Source organism: Tupaia chinensis, unplaced genomic scaffold, assembly GCF_000334495.1.
Source record: "Tupaia chinensis unplaced genomic scaffold, TupChi_1.0 Scaffold000008_1, whole genome shotgun sequence".
In the NCBI taxonomy this organism is placed as follows: Eukaryota; Metazoa; Chordata; class Mammalia; order Scandentia; family Tupaiidae; genus Tupaia; species Tupaia belangeri.
This window is the reverse complement of record NW_006159437.1, coordinates 200789-226325: the sequence shown is the minus strand read 5'-3', so window position 1 is coordinate 226325 and position 25537 is coordinate 200789. Positions and strand designations below refer to the sequence as shown.

At 37.4% G+C, this 25537-nt stretch overlaps 2 protein-coding genes across 7 annotated transcripts in view; one reads left to right on the top strand and one right to left on the bottom strand.

Moving 5' to 3' along the window:
- Positions 1-18808, bottom strand: part of GRM1 (glutamate metabotropic receptor 1) — a 561669-nt gene extending 542861 nt beyond the window's left edge. The window contains exon 1 of one of the 2 annotated variants that reach the window (XM_006139863.2): positions 18401-18808. The gene's annotated coding sequence lies outside the window, so the exon portion shown is untranslated. The remainder of the gene's footprint in view (positions 1-18400) is intronic. The other variant, XM_006139861.2, reaches the window with a different exon arrangement.
- A 50-nt stretch (positions 18809-18858) lies between these two features.
- Positions 18859-25537, top strand: part of SHPRH (SNF2 histone linker PHD RING helicase) — a 91434-nt gene continuing 84755 nt past the window's right edge. The window contains exons 1-2 of one of the 5 annotated variants that reach the window (XM_014592820.2): positions 18859-19050; positions 23397-23539. The gene's annotated coding sequence lies outside the window, so the exon portion shown is untranslated. Of the gene's footprint in view, positions 19051-19074; positions 19444-23396; positions 23540-25537 lie in introns of those variants that run through there. The other 4 variants (XM_006139860.3, XM_014592913.2, XM_014592858.2 and 1 more) reach the window with 4 other exon arrangements.

The window sequence follows — 25537 nt, the reverse complement described above, 5'->3', positions numbered from 1 at the left end:
TTCTTGACAGTTTTGGGACCTCCAGAGTTGGAGGCATAGACATTTATAACATAATATCTTTTTGATGAATTAGCCCTTTTAGTCCTATATAATGTCCTTCTTTGTCTCTTCTTACAGTTTTTATCATAAAGCCTATTTTGTCTGAAATCAGTATCATGACTGCAACCTTTTTCTTTTTTTTTGTTTTGGTTTCCATTTGCATGGAATACCTTTTTCCAGCCCTTCACGTTTAGTCTACGTATGTCTTTATCCATGAGGTACATTTCTTACAGGCAGCAGATAGAGAGTTTCTGGGTTTTTTAATCCATTCAGCCAGTCTATGTCTCTTGGAGAATTTATCCCATTAACACTCAACATTATTATCAATATTGGAGAACTTGTCCCTGCCAATTTGTTAGTCATTTTCTTGGTTGCTTTTTGTTCTCTTCTTTCTGTCCATCTCTCCTTGGTTTTCCTGGCATAGCACTCCCTTCAGTACTTCTTGAAGAGCTGGTCTAGTGTTGGTAAATTTTTTTCAGTTTTTGTTTACCTGGGAATGCTTTTATCTTTTCTTCCCATTTGAAGGACAATCTTGCCAGGTATAGTATTCTTGGTTGAAATTGTTTTTCTTTTAACACTTTGAATGTATCTTCCCATTCTTTCCTTGTTTGCATTGTTTCCATTGAGAGATCCAATATTAGCCTAGTGAGATAACTTTTGTAAGTAACTTGACATTTCTCTCTTGTGATTTTTAGAATCTTGTCTTTTTTCTGTGATTTTAACCAATCTTGCTATGATATGCTGTGGACAGGATCTTCTTAGGTTAATTCTATTTGGAGTCTTTTGTATTTTTGGGGTCTGGATGTTTGGAAAGTTTTCTTCAAGTATTATCATAGAATAGACTATTGATTCTTCACCTTCTGAGATATCAATTATCTGGATATTGGGCATTTAATGGTTTCTAGTATTTTCCATATGTTATCCTAATTCCGGGGGGGGGGTTTCTTTCTGTTTTTTGTGATTTTTATCTAGGTCGGAGGTTTTGATTCTAGATCTGAGGTTCAATCTTCTGCATAAGCTAATCTGTTATTAATGCTTTTGAGAGAAATTTTGATTTCCTGTATTACGGCCACCATCTCTAACAGTTCTTTTTTATTGTTCTATTTCTTCTTTCAAATCATGGAAAGACTTCCTCGTCTCCTGGAGTTCTTTGTCTCTGTTCTCTTGCATCTCATTTAGTTTTGTCACTATGAATATTCTGAATTTTTTTTTTTTTTTTTACATTTCCATGAGTTCTATTGTGCTGGCTATAGATGATGAAAAGATGTTCTTTTCCCCTGAGGGAGAGATACTTTCTTGGCTTCTCATATTTACTGTGCCTCTCCACTGGTTTCTGATCATATGATAGATTATACATTTCTTCCTAATTTCCTGGAGTTGATTCTGTAGAGTCAGGGTGAAGAAGCACTCTATTTCTCTGGTGTGTTCTTTGGATAGGGCTTCGTTTTTTGATCAGAGAATGGTGTATGTTGCCAGCTTAAAGTGCTTGGTTCTTTCCCACAGTCTGAGGACCAGGTATACCTAGGGTACACCTAGGGCTGAGCTGGAGGATGTATCTAAAGGATAAAGTACAATTCTATGGACCAGTAAAATATGAAATCTCGAAGGACACCAGGAATTCCAAAAGTCACTGGCAGGGGGAAGTGAGCCATGGTTTCTCAGCAGCTCCATCACTCTGTCCTACTTAGGCTGGCTCTGCACTGTAGCTAGGACCTAGAGAAATCCAATGCCATGGGGCATGGAGAAGAATGGGATCCTCAAAACCACCACACACAACTGGCACTTTAAAGGCAAGTGGGGAAGGTGAGCCATGGCATCTCAGCAGCTCCATAACTCTATCCCACTGAGGCTGGCTCTGCACTGTCCTATATTCTGAATTCTAATTCTTTTTTATTTCCTCTGTCATTCACAACACACGTTCTAGTTATAAAATTGAGTTTACTTCATTTTATTAAACTGATTAAATATGACATATAACCAAGGTAGAATTTATAAAACCCAGCTTCCTTTCTTTTTACCAAAGGGAGCAATTCCAGCCGTCTACTTGCTTCATAGTCTAGTCTAGTTGTTGTGGTTAAAAATAAATGTAGTCTCTAGTTGAAGATTTTATCTTTTTAGGAATATACAAAATATTTGTTTGTTGATACAGGTTCAAGCAGCTTTGCTTCCCATAAGGTATATAAGACAGATGTTTTCAATTCTATTATTCTCACTCTAAATTTGCTAATATTTCAAAAGCAAAATTAGTTTGGAATTATTTTTTTCTACTTCCATTATGGAATAATTAAGCTATATATCACAGATTAAAGGAGCCTATTCAAACAGAAGGGCCCCAGTCTCCCAGTATATCTTCTCTCATTCATTATTACACTCAAACTGCTGGCAAAATTGTATTTCCCCTATTGTATGCTCAATGAATTAACCAAATATACCAGAATCTGGGCATAACTTAAGAGTAAATAAATTTTTCTGCTTCTTAACTGGTGTCTTAACTAACTAAATACAATTTTTTGTTATTATAATGCCTCGAAAGATGCAGATACACACAAAATTGTGATTTAGGCAAGGCTCATTATTTTTAATGTCTTCTTTATGTCATCTATGGAATGCATCTTCCTGTTTTCTAGATCCCTGAACAACAATCACTAATCCTGCTGGCTACTTCTCACACAGTACCTGGGTATATTTAATTTTGCAAGGTCATTCCTTCTCAAATGTATATTTATTTCCTGTTAATATTTTAGGGTTCTGCTTTCCCTGGAGAGTTGAATACTAATCTGAGCACCATTGGTTTTATCTATTTACCTTTACCCAAGCCATTTACATATTTACTAAAACCTAAAAATAAAGCAAATATGTTTTTAAACTCTAAATTGATACATAAATATAAGCAGCCATCATTATTATTGTTATTGTTATTATCATTAACTCAACAATGATCAATACATATTGTGCCTACTACATGCCTGGTATCTTTCTAAAAGATTGGGAAACATCAATGAACAAACTACACAAAAGTCTCTGATTTCTTTCTATGATAAAGAAACAGAAAATAAATGCTAAACATACCAAAAAGTAAATTTTACATATATGTTAGAAGTGCTCTTGAGAAAAAGAAACTGGGAATGAGAAGTATAAGGTGAAGACTAAAGAATGGGATAAATGGGTAGTTGGGCCTCACTGCAACATTTGAACAAAGTTTTGGGTTTTTTTTTTTTTTTTGGAGATTTTTACTATAGAGCCCATGCACTCGCTGGAGAGACAGAGAGACAGGAAGCAAAAAAATCACCCCCACCAGCAGAGGGATGGACAAGCCACAATCCCTTCTCCTCTATTCTCTCAGGATTTGGGGCATGCATGCACATGTGCCAAGTCTGAGTTTCAAGCCACCAGGTTTGGGACTCAAACTGCGGTTCGCCATGTGGGAGTCCAGCAATGTAACCATTATGCCACCTGCTGGTCCACTGAACAAAGATTTGAAGGGAGCAAGAGAGTTAGCTTTGAGAATATAGTAGATGAATAGTGTTTCAAGGAGAAGAAACATTCAGTAAAAGGCTCCAAAATTTGAGTCTGCCTACTGAGATTGAAGACATGTCATGATGTCATTTTGTCTGAACAGAGTGAATAAAGGAGAAAGCAGTTTGGGGATGAGATCAGAAAGAAAATGGGAAAATAGTCTATACAAAGCCTTGTAGATACCAGAGACAGTGTGGGAGGAGAGTGGAAGATGGCAGAGGGTAAGAGATAAGGATAATCAAGGACAAGGAAAATAAAAAGCAAAACATATAGGAAACAAGAAATGGAAAATTATTTGTTGATGATAACATGTATGCTGATGTGCTTGATTGAGCCAATATACAGTGTACTCTGGATGGAAAATCTCATTTTGTATGTTGTAATGTTGTAATGATATACAGTGAATGAATGTAAATAAATCAATTTAAATTAAAAAAAAGAAAGAAAATGATCAAAGTGTGAATATCCAAAAAATAGAACACAACAGTTAAAATATGCATCGTAATGGTCCCCCAGGTTCTAGTCTATTACTCCTTAGCTCACTTCTCATCTTAAGCAACATAATAAGGCAGGGTCAATTCTATGTGTATGTGGAAAAATTCTGTATGTGACATGATTTCCAGGGTACCAGGAAAGTACAATACCCTTAGGCCTCCCCCTACCTCCATCTCTTTTTTGAATTTGGAATTAAAGTTGCTGGAAATTTTAATCATATCCAACAACTAATAAAAAAGATTATACATCACGATCAGGTAGGCTTTATTCCAGGAATGCAAGGTCGTTTCAACATACACAAAACCATAAATGTAATACACCATATTAACAGAAATAAAGATAAAAACCATATGATCATATCAATTGATGCAGAAAAAACATTTGATAAGATACAACATCCCTTCATGATTAAGACTCTTAGAAATATCAGCATAGAGGGTCATTTCTCAACATGATAAGAGCTATCATAAAAAACCCATAGCGAATATCATCCTGAATGGAATGATAAAAAGCTTTCAGCTTTTCCACTAAAAACTAGTACAAGACAAGGAAACAGATCACTTAAAATAATACAACCAGGGGCCAGCCAGTGTTGTGATAAAGGCACTGGATTCCCACTTGGCTGACCATGGTTCATGTCCTGGACCTGGTTGCTTGAAAATCACAACAGGAGCATGTGTATGCATGCCCAGAATCTCAAGAGGAGAATAAAGAAGGGATTTCAGCAAGGCCATCCCCTCTCTTTTTCTTTCTTTCTTTTTTTTTTGGAGAGGTTTTCGCTATAGGGCGCATGCGCTCGCCCGACAGACAGAGAGAGACAGAAAGACAGAAAGCGAAAAATCACCCCCCAGGGGAGATGGCCACGCCACAATCCCTTCTCCTCCATTCTCCTCTCGGGATCTTGGGCACACACGCACACGCGCCTGGCATGAGTTTTAAGCCACCCGGTCTAGGACCACGGTCGACTATGTGGGAATCCAGCGACATAGCCATTACACTAGCTGCTGGTCCCAAGGCCATCCCCTCTCGATGGGGAAAGGTGATTTCTTACTTTCCCTCTTTCTGTCTTTCTCTCTCTCTCTCTGTCTCCTTCTAGGGAGTGCACATGCCCTATGACAAAAACATAAAGTAAAATAAAATAAACACAGACAAGAAAAAAATTAAAAAGATAATTTAAAAGTGTGAGAAATCTTATGATACTTACAGAATACCATCTATTGAACACATATTAATATTAAACTAGTCCCAAAAGGTAAAGAGACAAAAAAAAAAAACTAGAAAATCTATTTAATGAAATAATTCTTCTGAAGTCTTTAGAAAGATATGGACATATAGATCTAGTAAGGTCAAAGGTTCCCAAATAAACTCAACACAAAAAAATAGATTTTTTTTGAGGCATAACATAGTCAAACTGTCAAAAGTCAAAGACAGAGGATGAATGGTTATGCAGCAGTAAAACATGATTCTCTACAAAGGTTCTGGTTTCCCATCTGGAGACCTCCCTGAGTATAACACGCATGTGTGTTTCTATGACCCAGAGTTCAATGAAGCTGATCAAATCATGACAGAACTCCCAAAAAGGAAGTTCTGTCACTCTACTACTCTGTAACTCATGCTCATGGAGGAAATAAATAAATAAGCTTAATATTAAGTCAAACAACTCTAAAACAACTCTAAAAGAAAATAGTCAATTCACCTACCATGGAATCTACACTAGACTAATAGATTTCTTAGCAGAAATCTTATCGGCCAGGAAAGAATGAGATAATATATTCAAAACACTGAGAGAAAGAAAAATATTGCCAGTTAAAAATACTATTAGCAAAATTACTGTTAAGAATGAAAGTGAAATTAAGATTTTTCTCAGACAAACAGAAGCTGAGGGAACTCATCATTACTAGATTGGCTTTATAGTAAATGCTTAAGAGAGTCTTAAAACTGAAAATGAAAAGACAATAACTACCATCACAAAAACATATGACTATATAAAACTCATGGTAGGACAAGTTGATACTGAGAAGGAAGCAAAGTGCCCATCTCTTAGTGTAGCAGTGAAGCAACATGTGGAGTAAGCCAAAACCCACATAGTCAACTGTTTGAGTCCCATCACTAGTGGCTCACACATTGGGCACATGCATGCATGCCTAGGATCCTGTCAGGATGAACAACTGGAAGAAAAAGGAGAGGTTCTCTCTCTCTCTCTCTCCCTCGCTCCCTCTTTCTCTCTCTCTCTCTTCCCTTTCTCTCTATTTCATGTGATGCATGCATCCTTTGACCTAATAAAAGAAAAAAATACTGGATATATGGCTACACCAATAAAAATAAAACAGAACAAAAACAAAAAAGATGAAAAAGGAGTGAAACTTTATCAATTCAGAAAACACAGAAAACCACAAAGGTAAAAAGAAAAGACACAAAGAACATAAAGACAATGAGAAAATATTTTACCAAATGGCAGGAGTAGGTCTTTACCTGATAATAATGACTTTGAACATAAATGGATAAAATTATTCAATTGGGTAATTATATCATTATAAAGGACTCAATTCACCAAGAAAATATAACAATTATAAATATGTGCACCTAATATCAGAGCACTCTAACATATAAACAATTTTTAAAGTTTGTTTATTTTATTATAGATATTGCATGCACATGAACAAGAGAAAAAGAGAGAGACACCCTCAGTAGGGATCCATCAAACCACAACCCTCTTCCTCAAGATCTTAGGCATGTGTGTATGTACTCAGCAGGCCAACCCTGCGATCTAAACCTGCAGTTTGCTACATGACTTCCATCACTACAATTCAGTTTGCTACTGACTGTACCACCAGGCTGGGCCAGAGTCTGTAACTCCTTTTAAGTCTAATACAAAGCAAAACTGGTTTAGAAAAGCAAATATTACTAGAACTAAAAGGAAAGATACTCTCCGATTCAATAATGGTTGGGGATATCAACACCTCATAGCATCTAGACATAAAGTATTGGTTTTAAAATGCCCTATAAACATTTATAAGACATATTATCCAACAGACCAGGATACACATACTTTTCATCAGCACATGAAAAATTTACCATGATAAACCACACTACAGGCCACAAAAAAAGTCCCAAAAAAGGTTAAAGAACAGAAATCATATCAAATATTTTCTCTGACCACAATGGAATAAGTAAGACATATCTTCTTATTCACAAATTTTGCCCAAAGACTTAACAAAAACCAATTCTGACAGCTGAAAATATATTTTATATTAAAATTAATATGAAAAAATTATCAATTATCACATAATAATTACATGATTCTTAAAAATAAAACCCATTTAGGGACCAGCAGATAGCATAATGTCTACATCACTGGACTCCTACGTAATCGACCACAGTTTGAGTCCTGGACCTGGTGGTTTAAAACTCATGCCAGGCACATGTGTGTGCATGCCCAAACTCCCAAGACACGAATGGAAGAAAAGGGATTGCGGCATGGCCATTTCCCCTAAGGGGTGATTTCTCAATTTCTGTCTCTCTGTCTCTCTTTATCTCTCTGATGAGCACACATTTCCTATAGAAAAAAATCTCTCTTAAAAAATAAGTGAATAAATAAAACCCATGTAACAAGTGTGTAACCTAAATACCCATTAAGAGTAAAATGGCTAAATAAACTGTGGTATATCTATGAAAGATTATGTAGTAGTAAACAACCGAGATTAAGAGTTCTGATTATTCTCCTTTTTTTCTCCACTCCAAGGAACATTCTCTACCTCTCTCTGCCCTTCACTGTTCCTTGAGATTGACCTCAATAAACTGCACCACCTGGGCCCCATTGCAAATTGACTTTCCATTGTATTCAACCAAAAAGAGATATTAGCAGAAAACAGAAAGAGAAACAGATCAGACCATTTCTCACCTGTTCTCTCTCTGCTTGGTGTTTCATTTCTGGCCATAGTTGTATGTCTATAGGACTTCAGCTCCCTTTGGACAGTCAGCACTCACTGATCTCAGGTAAAAGTATTTCCCTCCCTTTTCCCCTTCAAGTTAGAACTATTGACAGTTTCTCCTATTGCCATTCTCTGGGTAATTCCACCTCTCATTTTAGCTGAATATATTGACTGTCTTCAGAGTAAATATTTCCTTGGAATGTAACCTAGAAGAGAAGGGAAAAAAAAGATCTTGAATTTATTGACTGAGTTGGCTCACTGGTAAACAGGATTCAATAGTGAAGAGGACACTGTCCTAACCCTCAAGGAACCTCCAACATAGTAAGGTAGAGTCAAATGAGTAAATAGCCAATTACATTGCAGTGTCAAAAATGGCATGATATCATCTACACATGACACTTTGAGGACATAAAGAGAGGAGCACAGTAATTCACATTGGATAAGTCGAGGCAAGGTCATCTGAGGCAATGGCTATTTGTGTTCAGAGGGAATGAACAGAAATGAGCTGGTCTGAGTAGGGGATAGGGTTTTAGATTGAAGGAGAAAGAAGTTCTCACACTTGGGGAGTAGAAGAAAGAGTGATGAAGAAATGGAAGTAGCCTCATATGGTTTCAGCATAGAATTTAATAAAAGTAAGGTAAGGGATAAGTAAGGAGAGATAGGTAGATGACAAGTCATAAAGGCATTATTGATCATGCTAGAATTTAGACTGTCTTAAAGGGAATGGGTAGCTATTGAATAGTATTAATCAGAAGAAATCACTTAATCAGGTATGTTTTTTAAAAAAGAACAAACATATGTGGAAATGGAGTAGAAGGACACATTATCCAAGGTGGAGTGACCATTAAAGTTGTTGCAATACTCCTGTGAGAATACAAAGTAGGGTGATATGAACCAGGGAAACTGTAAGGTTAGAAGCTGAATGGTCTGAATTTGGTGATCAATAGGGCACTGGAGGTGAAAGAGTTAAGGACAGAGAGTGAAGGTCAGCAGATATCATGGTGGTTAAGAGACTGGACATTCCCACTTGGCTGACCATGGTTCAAGTCCCAGACCTAGTGGCTCGCTTTCTCACTTCTCTCTCTGTGTCTCCCTCTCTGATCAAATTAAAATAAATGAATGAATAAGTAAGATTAAAAATAAATAATTCTTTAAAAAATATTTATAAAAAAAATATAGAGAGTGGAACAACAAAAGAAACCAACAGCATTAATGCTACAAAGAATTGGGGTATTATCTGTTGAAAATAACTTTATAGTATTATCAACTATACTGGGGAGAAATGTACAAATGTTGGAATATTCACTTTGCAAGCTAAATAATGTGATTGAATGTATAAAAGAACTTGAAATAAAATAAAATAAAAAGTAAACCAACAAATATTTACTGTGTGTCCCTAAATTGCCAAGAACTCTCCTCCTTTACCCAAACCCAAAACACAATTATCAACCTTCAATGATAAAATCAGAGAAATTTAAAAAAAAAAAATCTTGATAGAGACTTGTTCTAGCTTTAAGGTCACCAGATTTACTACTGTAGAAATAAACATTAGGGGTCAGCAGGTGACATAGTGATTAAGGTGCTGGATTCCCACCTAGTTGAATGTGGTTCAAGTCCCATACTCAGCAGCTTGAAAATCATGCTAGGCATGTGTGCGTGCATACCCAAAATCCCAAGAGGAGAATGGAGGAAAAGGGATTATGGCATGGCCATCCCCCCTGAGGGGTCATTTCTCACTTTCCTTGTCTCTGTCTCTCTCTGGCAAGCACAAATGCCCTATGGCATTAAGCTTTTTTAATTTGCCAGATGGTGTACGTGCACAGTGCAAAGAGACAGAGGAAGAGGAGGGGAAATGAGAAAGCACCTTAGATGGGGAATGATCACAATAAAACACATCCTCCTCCATTTCTCCCTCATGTGGGGTTTTGGGCACACACACACACACACACACACACACACACACAGCATGTTTTAAAAGCCACCATGTCCAGGACCTGAATCACACAGTCGACTATGTGAGATCCAGTTCACATAACCACCAGACCATAGGCTGGCACTATATTTTTGTATTATTTTAACATTAGTAATTTGTAACCCAATTTTTCAATGTGCCCTTTTAAGGATTGGGATAACACAATATATTTATGGTTCCCAATATATACAAATCCTTTATATTGTTTCAAAGATGTTCAATTCTGAGTAAATCATCATACATTTTCCTGTGGATATAAAAATTAGCTTGATCAAACTAATTAGTGATCTCAGACTTGTTTTTTTAAAAAGCTTCCAGCATTACAGAAACTTTAAAACAATAATTAAAATAACTTTTTTAAAAGAATTATTTATTTTTTATTTTATTTATTCATTTACTGATTTTATTTTGACCAGAGAGAGAAAGAAAGTGAAGCCACCAGGTCCAGGACTTGAACCATGGTCAGCCATGTGGGAATGTCCAGTGCCTTAACCACCACGCCACCTGCTGGTCCCCTAAAATAACTTCTTAAAAGAAAATGTAAAAATAAGACCATGTCATACAAGTCCAATTAAATCAAAATTCAATGTGTTATATGAATTATTACAGGTATTGGTAGAGATACAGAAAATGAATCATCACAGTATCAATCATACAAATTAGTCAATAAACATGAGACATTAAGAAATATACAAGAATAGTATATAAAAAGAGTAAATTTGTTTCATTTATTAAGTATATTACTTAGGTGAAATCCACCAGTTTAGAAAAGTACAATTGAGACAATATCAAGAGTGTATGCTATGTTGAGTCCAGCAAGTGGCATGGTGGTTAAGGGTGCTGGACTACCAAATGGCTGATCCCAGTTAGGGTCCTGACCCTTGCAGCTTGTTTTCTCTCTCTCTCCCTCTCTCTCTCCCTCTCTCTCTCTCCCTCCCCCCCGTCAAATTAAAATAAATGAATAAATAAAGTCAAATTTAATTTTTTTTAAATAAGCATGTACACTATGTCAAACATCTGAAAGTGATATTCCACCCTAGGATGAAATTTTGAAAGTCCATATGGCCTTTGATGGTATTTACTTGCCAACGAAACTTAGATGCCAATGCTTATATTAACACAAGTGTTTATTATATGCCTACCATATACAAAGTAACTTGGTAAGTACTGAGTATTTAGAGTTATACCATATGAGTACCTAGCTCAGTGATTCTCAACCTGAGGTGATTTTATCCCCTAGAAGACAATTGCCAATGTCAAGGGGCATTTTTTATTGTTATGATGGTGGTCGGGGGTTGCTACTGGCATTTAGTGAGTAAAGACTAGGTAGGTGGGGCCCAGAATCATAAACAGTCTACAGGACAGTCCCTGACAACTAAATATCTGATCGTAAATGATACTAAGGTTAACAAACCCTATAAGGGGCCAGCAGGTGTTATAGTAGTTAAGGCACTGGACTCCCACATGGCCAACCGTGGTTCGAGTCCCAGACCCTGCAGCTTGAAACTCATGTGTACATGTGTGCCCAAAATCTCAAGAGGAGAATGGAGGAAAAGGAACTTTGGCATGGCTATCCCCATGGATGTAATTTCTCACTTCTGTCTCTCTCTGCCTGTTCTGCGAGTACACGTGTCCTACAGCAAAAGTCTCTCAAAGAAAAAAAAAAAAAAAGGAAAAAACCCTATTATAATAAGACAGGTTTTCCTATCATAAGACATGTTTTCTTTTCTTTTCTTTTCTTTCTTTCTTTCTTTCTTTCTTTCTTTCTTTCTTTCTTTTTTTTTTTTTTTTTTTTTGAGAGGTTTTTGCTATAGGGCACATGCGCTTGCCAGAAAGACAGAGAGAGAGAGAGACAGAAGGCGAGAAATCACCCACCAGGGGGATGGCCATGCCACAATCCCTTCTCCTCCATTGTTCTCTTGGGATCTTGGGCATGCATGCACACATGCCCGGCATGAGTTTAAGCCACTGGGTCTGGGACTTGAACCAAGACCGACTATGTGGGAGTCCAGTGATATAGCCATTACGCTAACTGCTGGTCCCAAGACATGTTTTCTTTTTAGCTTCCCTGTGCTTCAGTTTCCTCCTCTGTAAATTATAAAACAAAATTTCCACCTTATGTTATTAGAGAATGTATGTGCAGTACATAATACCTTTAAAGTAGGTATTTATATTTCATTAATTTTTTAAATTGTGACTCAAAGAGATAAATGAGTTGCCCGAGGACTTAAAATTAGAAAGTATTGGATAAAATATTTTAAACTGTTTGCAAAGTCTGGTTAATTCCACTAGAAATTTGAGAAATAAGCCCTTTGCTAGGAATAATCACCCTGTATTGTAGAATAGATAAACACTGAGATAAATATACACTTTATATTTTTTCCCATAAAAATATAAAGAGTCTTCGACAAGAGTCTGATTCTGTACCCTTTTTCCAGTTGTAAGGAAACGTAGTCTATAACTGCATTTAGAATGAGGAACCATTGCAAATTTTGACACCCCCAAAAAAACACCTCTCACCCAGAATTTACCATTTGTCAGCTTCCAAAGACTTTGAGTTGTTAGTGACATTCTTTAGAGAGATGTCTATGAATTTTAGGTAATAAAAAGGTTTTGGGGGAGCTGGCAGGTGGCATGATAGCCAAAGGCACTGGATTCCCACATGGTCAACCACAATTCAAGCAGTTCGAGTCCCAGGCCTGGCAGTTTGCTTTCTTGCTATCCCTTTCTCTCTCTCTCTCTCTCCCCAAATTAAAATAATAATAATAATAACAAATGGAATTAAATACATAAATAATTCTCTAAAAATTTTTTTTGAAAACTGAAGAATCCTAAAAATACTTCTATGTTTTGGATATATAATAGTTTGTCTCCCATGTGTACATATCTGGAAGCTTGGTCCCCAGTGCAATGATATTGAGAGGAGGTGGAGCCTATTGGGCAGTATATGGATCTTGGAGTTCTGCCCTTGTATTTCTCAGGAGGAAGTAAGTTCTTCCTCTTGTGAAAAGGGGTTAGATCCCGTGAGAATGAGCTATTAGAAGAGGAATACGGCTCGTCACCTATCTCTATCTATCTATCTGTCTGTCTCACTCTCTCTCTACACATGACTGATTTCCTTCCTGCTCTGTTGTTCATGTTGTGATGGAGTGCCAGAGGCTAGCTCCATGCTCTCAGACTTTATCTGCAAGTTGGGCACCAGTGACCAAACCATGGAGGCTCTATTGTTTATAAATCACGCAAACTTTGAACTTCTTTTTGTTGTTGTTTTTAATGATAGAGGGTGTGTGCATGTACAAGTGAAGGGAAGAGAGAAAGAAGTACACTTGCCAAAATCAGGTAGTGCTGCCATCCCTTTCCCCTCCAGTTTCCAGTGGAATGCTCCAGTTCCAAGAACCTCTAGTTCCTCTGGATCCTGGGTGCCCACACACATGCACTTGAAATGTATTCAGCCCCACCTAGGGATCTGAACCCATGGTTGGCCATATGACTCCCAGTCTTCCAGGACATTTGCATTACTGCTACAACACAGTGGCTAAACCTAAACTCATATCTTATGACTCTTCAGGCATTTTATCCAATGTTGAAATTTTTCTCAAAATATCATTTACAATAGAACTTTACCAAAAAGATTTGTTTAATATGCCTAAGATATGTTTGATGAAGTGTTGTTTTATTTTCTTTCTATTAATTTTCATGATAATTTTTGCATTTTACAGATATGAATTATATTTCCTAGAATAGAACCATAGTTTATAATTTTATGGTTCTAGGAAATCAGGTTTTCATTTATATGTGCTTGCTTTTTAACTATCCAGGAATCAAATAGGTCAGTCATAAGTCAGAGGTACTCTGCTTAAGTGATGATTTAACAGAAACTTAACAGAATTTAAAGGAAATGGAGCTCAACTCTAATTGTGCCATTGTCCCATGAAGTGACCTAAATTCTGAAGTCTAAGCATGACACTGTCCTTCTAGAGGATAGAAGCTTTGAAAAGGGTCTTAATGTCCTGACAAGTACCATTTTATGCTAACATTACTATGACTAAGCCTCTTTGAGGTTTCAGATTGATTTAAAAAGTGTTATATTACTATTTTTTATACTTTAGAATGACATGATAGTGACCTTTAAAATATTCAAAGAATATTTTACTTGTAGGTTTTGAAAATTGCATCATAAATAATACTTAAAATCTTAAGCATCAATGGTTTCATCTATATGTCTGTTCCTTAATTCCCTGAGGTCATACTGACAAAATTAGACAGTAAAAATTATGCCTTAGGAGAAAAAGTAACTGTTAGGTATGAAAGGTGGAAGGAGATTGTGATGGAAGAGGAAGGAGCATTGCCTTATTCACACTCAAAACCAATGCTTAGAAATAGAAAATTCTCTTCTGTACAGGTCATAATCAGGTCATAATTCATGTGCAATGCAGTATTTTGTGCACAGATAACAAATTTCATTTTACAAATTATAAAAGACAGAAGGGACACAGCTTGAGTTTTCAGTTTGCAGGCTGACCTTGCAGCAGGGGAGATAGAACTTCGGACTTTGAAATATATACAACCTTTAAATCACCATGGAAAAATAAAATTAAAATTTTTCAATTAAACCTATCCAGACCTGGTTGAAGAAAAGCAATGAAGTTCTAAATGTGAACATTCATTCTCAGTTCACAAACCTCCTGCTCATAGTATATCTGATTTATGCTTCTACAAAGCATATCTGATCCACGATACTATTTTTTGTTTGACCTGATACCAGTCCCTTCAGCATAGCTGATCATCCCTGCTAGCACCAATTTTCTAAGATCATGTCTCTTCCTTCTGTTCTCTACTAGTAGCTTTGGGAGTCATAATTCATTCCAGAATAAGACTTTGACCCTAATATTTTCAGTTTTCCAGGAGGATATAAAATAGTCCCCAAATTGGTTAGTAGCAGAAGAACTGGCAAAAAAGGAATTATCTTTGGTAATCCTCAATAATAGCTAAGGGGGGCCAGCAAGTGGCATGGTGGTTAAAGGCACTGGACTCCCACATGGCCAACCACGGCTCAAGTCTCGGACCTGGTGGCTTGCTTCTCACTTCCTCTCTCTCTCTCTCTCTCTCTGTCTCTCTCTGATCAAACTGGAAAATAATAATGATAATAATAATAAATAAAGTTAAATAAAATAATTAAAAAATAATAATAATAGCTAAGTGAAGTGGCCACCTATTTTCACTTCCAAATTCTACAGGCCAAAGTAAGTAGTATATGGAATCAATTTCTCAAGTAATTTTCTTAACAATCTTTTCTTTAAGAGAAAGCAGTGCTGTCTCTAAATTAATTTTACACAACTCCAGGTCATTAAATAATTACACACCCCTTGCCTCTTACCTTCATTTTGGCCATGGAAAATTTGATAATTAAATTGTTTATTTTTATTTAATAGGCAACACAATTCAGTAATAAGAGAAAACAGCCTACACAAAAGAATCAAGAGGTCTAGGTCCTCTTGTTCTCTTAGAGCTAAACTGTGACAAATCACCAATTTTTTCTGAGTCTTAGATTTTTTTTATAAAACAGAAATAAAAGTTGTCTAGAAATCAAATGGAAAAATAAACACAACAGGGCTTTGTAAAATATAAAATTCTACACTGATAAATCATCAGTTATCCTGTTTCTATCCCCAAAGGAAGTTAAATTTTCATTAGCTTATCTATTGCTTTTCAAGCAGTCCTCCCTCTTGTGAACAATTTACAATATTCATTTGTAAAATAGATGACTTGTGTTAGGAGTATGGCTAAAATAAAATTATGGGCCCCCCCAAAAAGTGGGTCTATAGCTTTGGCTGCTGAAACTGTACAAGGAAGTAAGTGGTCTCACTGCATTGACATTTATAGTTTCAAGAAGCAGCAGCTGAACTGTGTGAGCACTGAGTAAGATCTCCTTCTGTCTAGTAAGTATTGATTCTCAGGCCCAGCAGGTGGCATAGTGGTTAAAGTGCTGCACTCCTACATGGCTCACCATGGTTTGGGTCCCAGAATTGGGGCTTGAAAATCACGCTGGGTGCATGTGCATGCATTGCCCAAAATCTTGAGAGGAGAATGGAGAAGGGATTACGGTGTGGCCATTCCCTCAGGACATGATTTCTCACTTTCCCTCTCACAGTCTCTCTGTCTCTCTCCTTGGTGAGTGCACCTGCCATATGGCAAAACTCTACATGTTAATTCTTATTTGTGAATGTCCTTAGTTTGTTGGGGGTGAAAAAGTGTCCCACAGCTGGGAGCTGCCAGAGTCAAGGTGTAAACGTGAACCATGTTGTCTGACATGGGCTCTGGTGATTCTAACACTGAAAAACATGACTCTCTTTTGAACATTTTCAAGGGATATACAGCACACTTGGCAAATACAGGATTAAACACACTACCTTTGGAAAATGCAAAAAGGAGAATTATAACTACTGAATAGTGGGGTATAGAAGTCCATCTCCACATAATTTAAATTTAACCAGTAGTTTAGTATTTTGCACAGGATTACCATAATTATGTGTACAAATTAAGGATTTTTATCTTCTCCTGACCTGTTGATAGGTTTATCTACCTACCGATTAAAGAGAATCCTAACCTTTTTTTCCTGGCTTTGAGTCTTAAGCAAATTTTTCTTAACATTTTATTATTTTGATTTATTAAGGCAAAAACTGCTTTTCTTGAAATTAAAAAACACAATAAAATAAAAAACACCTATTTAATGACCATAGTGAGCTATATAGCCTCAGCTAGGTGCAACTTTATATAGTATGTTGATTCTACTCACTGAGTTTTATGCCTAAAGTCAGACATGTGTTCATAGATATGTATAAATCAGCTGCATTTGCTATTTTTTTTTTTTTTGGAGAGGTTTTTGCTATAGGGCGCATGTGCTTGCCAGACAGACAGAGACAGAGAGACAGAAAGAGAGAAATCACCCCCCAGAGGGGATGGTCATGCTGCAATCTCTTATCCTCCATTCTCCTCTTGGGATCTTGGGCACACAGGCACACGCGCTCAGCGTGAGTTTTAAGGCACCGGGTCCGGGACGTGAACCACGGTTGGCTATGTGGGAGTCCAGTGACATGGCCATTACGTTAACTGCTGGTTCCCCAGCTGAACTTGCTATTGAAAGTAGTTAGATTAATTAAGATCTTTGGTAAATCATTAAAATGTGGGGCAGAAAGGCATGGAAAGCAACTACAGATACCAGAGACAGTGTAGGAGGAGGGAGGGAATCCAGGGAGGGAAAAAAAAAGCGAAATATTTAAAGAAACAAAAAATAGAAAATTATCTGTTGATGATAACAACAGATTTTATCTGTATGATAACATCTGTGGTTGAGTCAATATACAGTGTATTCTAGATGGAAAACCTCATTTGGGATGCTGTAATGATGTACAGTGAATTAATGTAAAATAAGTAATTTTTTTAAAAAAGAATGGGGAGCAGAAGGAGGGAAGGGGGAGCAAGGCAAAACATTTAATGAATACAAGAATGGAAAATTATCTGTTGATGACAATGTGTATTGCAGAATCTTTGACTGGACCAAAATACAATGTATTCATGCCGGGAAAGTTCATTTTATATGCTGTAAAGATATACAGCTATTAAAAGTAAAATTTTTTTTAATTTAAAGATAAAAATGAACAATGTTGAAATAATGTGTTTATTTTTAAATATTTCTGCCTGGCACCAGCTGAACTTGGTCAAAGTATTGATATGAGCCCTCTTCTGTTCCATTGTTGAGAAGTGAAATAAAACAACCAAAGATAACCTGTTACAACATAATGTACATTTACATGCTATTTTTAAAATTACACCACCAGAAGGTAGGTTCCATTATGTCTTGTATGTATTTGGTAAAATGGTCAGTTCCTCAATGAAGATGGACTCTAAGGGTCCATAGTATGAACTTTAATTAACACTACTTTTTCCAACTTGCCTCGTGAAGCCTTGGATGAGGCCCTTAATTTCCATCTATTTTGATAGCCTACCTAAACGGGTTCTCCAAGCCTCCTGGATCTTTTTGCACCAGGGCCGGGCCGCTCTAATGTTCCCGCAGATTTCGGACACAAACTCGACACCCACCAAACATCCGCCTGAGGGGTTGCTGGGTTGTGCTGTAAGTCCCGTGGGGCCGAGGAACAACAGCGCCTTGCTGCCGGGCACGCGCCAGAACGTCATTTCTATCTAAATGACTTATTTCAGACTGGTTTACAAATACATAAAGTTCTAAACTAAGTGGGATATGGACTACTCTGGTCTGCCTCTCTTAGGCAAGAACTTACTTTAGTGCTTCTGTGACCACACAGGCTGAGACACTCCTCCTCCAAGATGAGTCCTAGCCATAGGCTGCCCATGTGTCCTGGAGGTTCACAGGCCCGTGGCCCTGAAGCCTCTCAGTTATTCCACAGTTAACTAAGCAAAAGCTTACCTTTATGAGGAAGACGTGTGAGGAGGAATAAAACACTAAGCTATCAGAGGGCTAGTGTCAGCACCATACAACTTTTTCTCTCAATTTGCTTACATTTCCCTTGAAAGCCTTAACTAAGTTACGTGAAGGAGCTAGGCTTCATTCGTACCCAATTAGAGGCTGTTCTTTATAAGTAGTAAAATACTTGCTTTTGGAGAATTTTTTTATCTTTTTATAAAAGCCACGAATCATTCACACTTAGTCCTCTCTTCAAAGGAAGCCCCGCCCACAACTGCTTGCCGCTCCGCCTCCTCCAAGGTTACAGCCAGTCCCGTATTTGCTATTGTCGTGGAGGCAGAAGCTATCGCGAGATCCAAGTTGTCTCCTTGGGTGGCGACTGTGTAGACTTGCGCAGAAGAGACAGCTGAAGCCGGAGCAGCAAAAAGGGGGCGGGGCGTCCTGCGTGCGCGTTCACCTTGACCCCACGTTCTGGCGCGCGCCCGGCAGCAAGGCGCTGTTGTTTCTCGGCCCCACGGGACTTCCAGCGCAACCCAGCACCACCGCAGGCGGATGTTCGGTGGGTGCCGAGTTTGTGTCCGGAATCTGCGAGAACATTAGAGCGGCCCGGCCCTGGTGCAAAAAGATCCAGGAGGCTTGAAGAACCCGTTTAGGTAGGCTCCGGATTGATGAAAGGTCAGAGGTCAGAGGTCGGAGAGGGTAGACTGCGTTCCCTCGGGCCACTTAGAAAGGACTTGGATTGTCCCTTTCCTGGAAGTTGAAGAGCTGGGAGAGGCCCGCAGCGCTAGTCTGCACCGCTTCTCCATCCCAGAAGTGCCAGCCTCTGTTTTGCTGCGTCTCTCCGAAGAAGGTGGAGACCGTGAGAAAGAGGCTGTTTTTCTCCGGTGGACTGGGGCCTGCCGGGCATTGTTCCAGCGTCCACACTCCGTGCCGAGGGGCTGTCGCACTCCCCAGCCTCGCGGTGGCTGGTGTGCGGGGAGCGATCGGGCGCTGACCACCAGGCGCTGCCTCCCTGACCCGCTCCGCGGTCTGTCGGGAACAACCGAGTGGGTATCGCCTTTCGCCGCAGGTGTGCCCCTGCAGGCTGGATCTGCGCAGCGGTCTAGTTTCTTGGGGCACTGGGTTGTGTAAAAGGGGAGGCAGGAGCTTTTAAGGTAGCCTGACGGAAAGTTATCAGTTACCCCTGGTTGGAGTCTCAGATGAATCACGTTTGCATTCAAAACCAACCTGGCACGTTGTGCATTTGACTTGTGATACTTGCTGGATTTCTCAACTTAGATACGGCTGTTATCTGATGATTGACTGCTACAGTCAGATATACAGTATTAAGTAATGGCCATTAAGCTTCTGCCTTTTTTCTGAGAGGGTTGACAGTATCAAAAGGTAGAAATCCTAGATGTTTAATGTCATCCTACTTGTACTTAAATTAACTCAGTTGAGGTTTTAACTGAACAAAAAATTTTAAGTCATCATTACTGTTACTTTTAATTATTCCAGTGGGCGATAGCAAGAATGATGAAACTTCCTTGAATAGAAGTGATCCGTAGTAACTGAATTGTCACCAAAATGACTATTTGGTTGATGATCAGTATCTATGCTAGAAGCAAATCAGTGGTGAGCAGTAGTAGGGTTATTGTGTCTATGCTGGATAATTTGCACTTCCTAGAGCTTTGAAGGACCAACTAACCAATATGATAGCAGTTAAATATAATTAACTTTTTTTTTTTTTGAAAGGTTTTTGCTATAGGACTCGTCTTCTGGCCAGAAAGACAGAGAGAGACAGAGAGACAGGAAGCAAGAAATCCCCCCCCTAGGGGGAATGGCTATACCGCAATCCCTTCTCCTCCATTCTCCTCTTGGGATCTTGGGCACACATGTACATATGCCGGGTTTGAGTTTAAGCCACTGGGTCTGGGACTCTAACCACGGTCAACTACTTGGGAATCCAGTGACAAAGCCATTAATCCGTCTGTTGGTCCCAGTATAATTAACTTTAGAAACATGCTGTTCTGTGTCATCTATTGCTCTAAAAAACTGTACTTATAGAATTGTCTTTTAAAATCCTGGGTTAGAAAGATTGAGAGGAAATAGAATCTGTTGGCAAGAAATCTTATAAGGGCATTTTTCAAGTTTATGTAACTAACGTGTTTTAAATGAAAACACTCGTCTTGGAGCTATCACTACAGAAAAGGAAAACACTGTGGTAATGCTAGACCATTAAGAGCTTTTAAGTTCTAGTAGTGGTTAGACTTCACATACTTAAGGCATCAACCACCTTGGACAGCAAAAAGGCAAACACTCCTTATTGGCATTTATAGTCAGAACCCAGGCTAACCGTGGATTTGTCGTAAATCAGGGTTTATATGTGCCTTATGATGAAGAGAGAATTTGGAGAGGAAAATTTAGGTTTAATTTATATTTATTGTCTTAGTAACTTAACGTTTTAATATTAATTTTTCTAGCAGTCTATTTTCTGTTAAACCTAGAGTTCAGCCAGTTTTCTCTGCCTCATTCTGGCCCAGAAATAGTAAATAAGTTTCATATTACCCGAAGTCTTCTATTGTAGAATATGGGTGAAAGAGACTTCTCCAGAAAGACATATGAGTTAAAGTACTGTTATGTCTGTAAAAGGAGGGAAGATATTCAGGGAGTTGGAGGTCTTTGTTTCTCTTTCTTTTGCCTATTTATACCCTGGCACTCACCTGGCATTAAGGGTTCAGTGCTAAATAGGATAGTATTCCAGCCCAGCTTTCAGGTAGTGAACACTGCAGTAGTTTGATGGAGAGGGCCCTAATTCAGTTTCCCTGATCTTGGAAAGTTTTCCAGGGAAGACTGGGACAGACAAAAAAGTATGGAAGAAAACTTCAAGCGAAAGACTTTACATTTAAATGCAGGACGGTTAAAGCATGGTCTGTATAGAAATTTTAACATAATCATGTTTTATGCAAATGCTGACCAAGGAAAAGGAAGAAGTAGGACCATGGGAGGTGTGCTACATACAGTATTAAGAAAAGTAGGAGAAAGATGTAGGGATGGTTAGAGATAAGTATAATTTGACTACTGCTTGACTTAGTAACTGCCAGTTACCATTTTGTTCGTAAGTATCTTGGACCAGATACCTTTTTTGACTCTCTATGGATAAATATCCCTTAGGAAAAGAGTCAACCAAACCCAGATATTATTTATTTATTCACTCATTCATTCTTGATCACACGTGTTTGCTCATTTGAGAACTGGACAAATGGAGAGCCTTGCTAGAAATCCTGGTATTTACTTTTCTTCAGTTTATCACTGATAAATACCTTGAATGTCTACTTAGAATAAACAGGTTGAAAGCAAGCATCTACAGGAATGTGTAAATTGTAGTGGTATACATGAATTAAAGATACTGTTGAGTCATTAGAAAAGTCATGACTTGCTTTTCTACACAAAAATGCATCATGAGTGTTTTCCGACAACCCAGTAGATGGATCTTAACCAGAGAACATAATAAATAAGTGAAGGAATATGTTCTAGTTCTACTATAATTTATCTGTTACAAAATTGTTATTAGAAATGTGGCATGTATTACTTCTGTTCACATCCCACTGGCTAGAACTCGTGGTGGGCAACCCATTTTCCAACTATTTATAAGTTCAGAAAGAAAGAGACAGCTGATTATCTGAAACAAGGTTTCTCAAACTGGAATTTTTTAGGGAACCTAAAAAGTAACAGGGGTAGTGTCTGGTTCCGTGGATATTCTGACTTAATTGGATGGAATACTCCCAAAACTTCAGGATTTTCAGAAGTTTTTCATGTGATTCTTCTAATATGTAGCGAAGTCTACAATGTATTAATCTATCATCCCCCATTCTATCACATTAAAGTTCGGTTATTGTAAAATGTAATAAAAAGCATTCTTGGGATGATAATGGCAGCCAGCTACCACTAACTAAATACATGTAAATTTTGGTACCATGGTATTGTACTTAAATTATTTTTAACCACAATCCTGGTATCATCCCTATTTTAGAGATGAGAAAACTGGCACAAAAAGATAACTATTCCAATGCTATGCCAAAGCTGGAATTAAAATGTAAGTCTTCAAAGCTTATATTCTTTCCTCTTTCTCTCTCTCTCCCTTTTCCCCGACTCTCCCTCTCTCATAAAGGAAAAAAAGATGTGGCCATTTTATGAATATTGTTTCCCATTTGTGACTTGCCTTCTTAGTTCTGTAGTAGTATGATACCTTTTGAAAAGCCAAAGTATTGAATTTTGATGAAGCTTAATTTACTATTTTCTTACATGGTGTCTTTTTTCGTTTCCAATTTAAAAAAAAAAAATGTCACTTGAATTTTCTCTTCTAGAAGTTTTGTAGTTCTAGCTTTTGTATTTTAGTGTACAGTCTACTCTGAGTTAATACTTATATAAGTTATGAGATAAAGGTGAAGGTTAATTTTTTTGCATATGGATATTCATTTATTGAAAGGGATATACTTTCCCCATTGACTGCCTTTGAACTTCTTTTAAAAAAAAATCAATTGATCATACATGTGCATGTCTATTTTTTTGGTCGCATTGATTGTCTAAGCCAGAGATCTAGGGTTGATCCGGAGAAATGAACTGCTTTTTGGGAATTTAGTTGTGGCATGCCTTTCTGTGATTGTCCTTGTGTTTTTCTTGATTGGGTTTCATTGAACTTGGTTTTCTGCGTTGATAGTTTTTATTGGATATGGAAAATTTTTATAGATGACTTTTTTCAGATACACTTTTTTTTTTACCCTCTCCTCACTTTCCCCACTCAGATTCCAATTCCATACACGTGAGACAGCTTGACATTTTCCAGTCGGTCTCTGATACTGTGTGTATTATTCTTGTTTATTCCTATACTTCATTTTCAGTAGTTTATATTGTTACTGTGTTTAAGCTCATTCTATTTTTTTTCTTTTTTATATATTTATTTTTGGGGAATGGAGCATGTATAATCTATTAATCTTATACAATATATTTTTCATTTCAGATACTGTTTTTCGATCTCCAAAAATTCCTTTTGAGTCTCTTGTGTAGCTTCAATTTCTCTTCTTCATCCTCGTGTTTCTATTGACTTACCGGAATTTATCAAGACTATTTACAATAGCTGAAAATATTTACACTAGACACAAGGTGTGTATTTGCTAATTATATCATCTATTTTATTTCTGAGTCTTTTTGAGTTCTTTTTTCTGATAGTTCTGGGTCTTTCCTGTATCTTTGTATGCCTGGTTAGTTTTTACTTTGTACTAGACATTCATGTTAAGATTCTGTTTCATTCTTTCATGTGTTAGACTATGTCCTGAGTTACCCGGAATTAATTTGATCCTCCCAGAGCTTGTTTTTAAGGTTTATTAGGATGGGATCCGAACACAATATTTTGTAGTGTAACTTCTTAGTCTAGCCATTAGTCTAAGGCCAATTTGGGTTCAATAATAAGGAAGTTCTCATTTCTAAAACCTCTACACTTTGCATCCTATATTAGGAACGCTTTCCACAAACTATTCCCAGCCATGCCGGGGATTGTTCTACGTAATTCTGGTGGACGCTTCTTCAGCTTTGAATATTTTCCTCACACACAAATCTAAAGCTTTACCCTCTCAGAGACTCAAGGAATTCCTCTGCATATCTCTATAGCCCTTATATATATTGTATATTTCCCTCTTAGATATTTTGCTTCACAAAGTCTATATTCTATCTCCTTAACTTAAGAGAGGCCACTGAACTCTTGAATTTCTCCCATCCTCTGCTGTTTTTGGAAACTCCTTTCTAGGGATAAGCTGGAGTAAGGGTTCCCTGCTACCCTGGTTTGCCTGGGACTGAGGGGTTTTCCAAGATGTATCACTTTGATAACAGAAACAGAAAAGTCTCAAGCAAACTAAGAAGAGTTGGTTACCCTTTTGGAGACTGTAAAAGAATTTACCGAAGAATTTGTTTTACTTTATTCAGGGACACTGTTAGAATTTTTCTGCAGGTATACCCAATCTGCTATTAAATGACTGTGTTCTGGGTGTATTCTGCCAACTTTTTTTCTTTAAAATTTCAGTAATGTTTGCTTTTCTAAAATTATTTAACAGTTTTTTATAGCCATCTTTTTGTTATTACTTCCTGCTTTTATTTCATGAAAACACTGTTATCTACTCAAACATGATGATATTGACTATATGTAATAAGGTAAAGTCCTATTCATACAGCACCCTCTATTTTTTATTTGAAAGCTTTTCTTTTTTTAATTTATTCTCCCACTGGAGAGCTCTAAATTTTCTATTGTTGATTGTGAGCTCATCTTTTACAGTTCATATTCTCTGCTTCATTACAAGCAAGCTTTTATTGTCTCTGTCAGAGAATTGATACTCTCCATCGCAGCAACCTTGCCTTTAGAGGGACAGGGTAGGTAAGGGCCTGGCAGTTTTCACCATATTACTCCACTATTATCTGTCATTGTGATCTTGACCCATTTGGATTATACCACCAAGTTCACCACTATTGAGCAGAAAAACCATCTTGATATATGCTTATCTTTTGTACTAATACATTTACACTGACATTTAGCTTTTCTGTCTGATTTTCCTCCATATTATTCTTTAGTAATACTCAAAGTTTTTGATCAGCTGAGTAGTTCTGTTCTGTTTTGTTTTGTTTTAAATAGGTCTGAGTATTCCTGAATGGTTTCTTTAGCACTCATTTCTCATTCTTTTCTAGATTTGGAGCAGAGCAGTTCTGAGTGGGGAGTTAGTTGGGGTAGAGGGTGTAGACCATTCTGTGTGCTCAGTTTATAACAACAACAGCAAACTCTATTCTTTGTGTTGAATTAAGAGTTCAAATTTATACTTCTTTCATATCCTCCCCTAAGCAATAGCACTTTGCTAGGTACTTAGTGGAGTCCATATTTACCAAATTCCTGATTGAATTTTATTCAGCAATGAAATTATTGAGAATGCTTCTTAAACTGCACATTAAGCTAAATTTTAATTTGTATACATCCATTTTTTTCCATCACTAGGCTGAAATAGCCACCAACCATTGCTGTAACCTTATTTTCGATCTCCATAAGTTGTTCTATATTTCATACAGGAATTGGCTGTTGTTTTGAGGGAAGTATACTTTGGGGCTTACTTTGTATAGGGGATG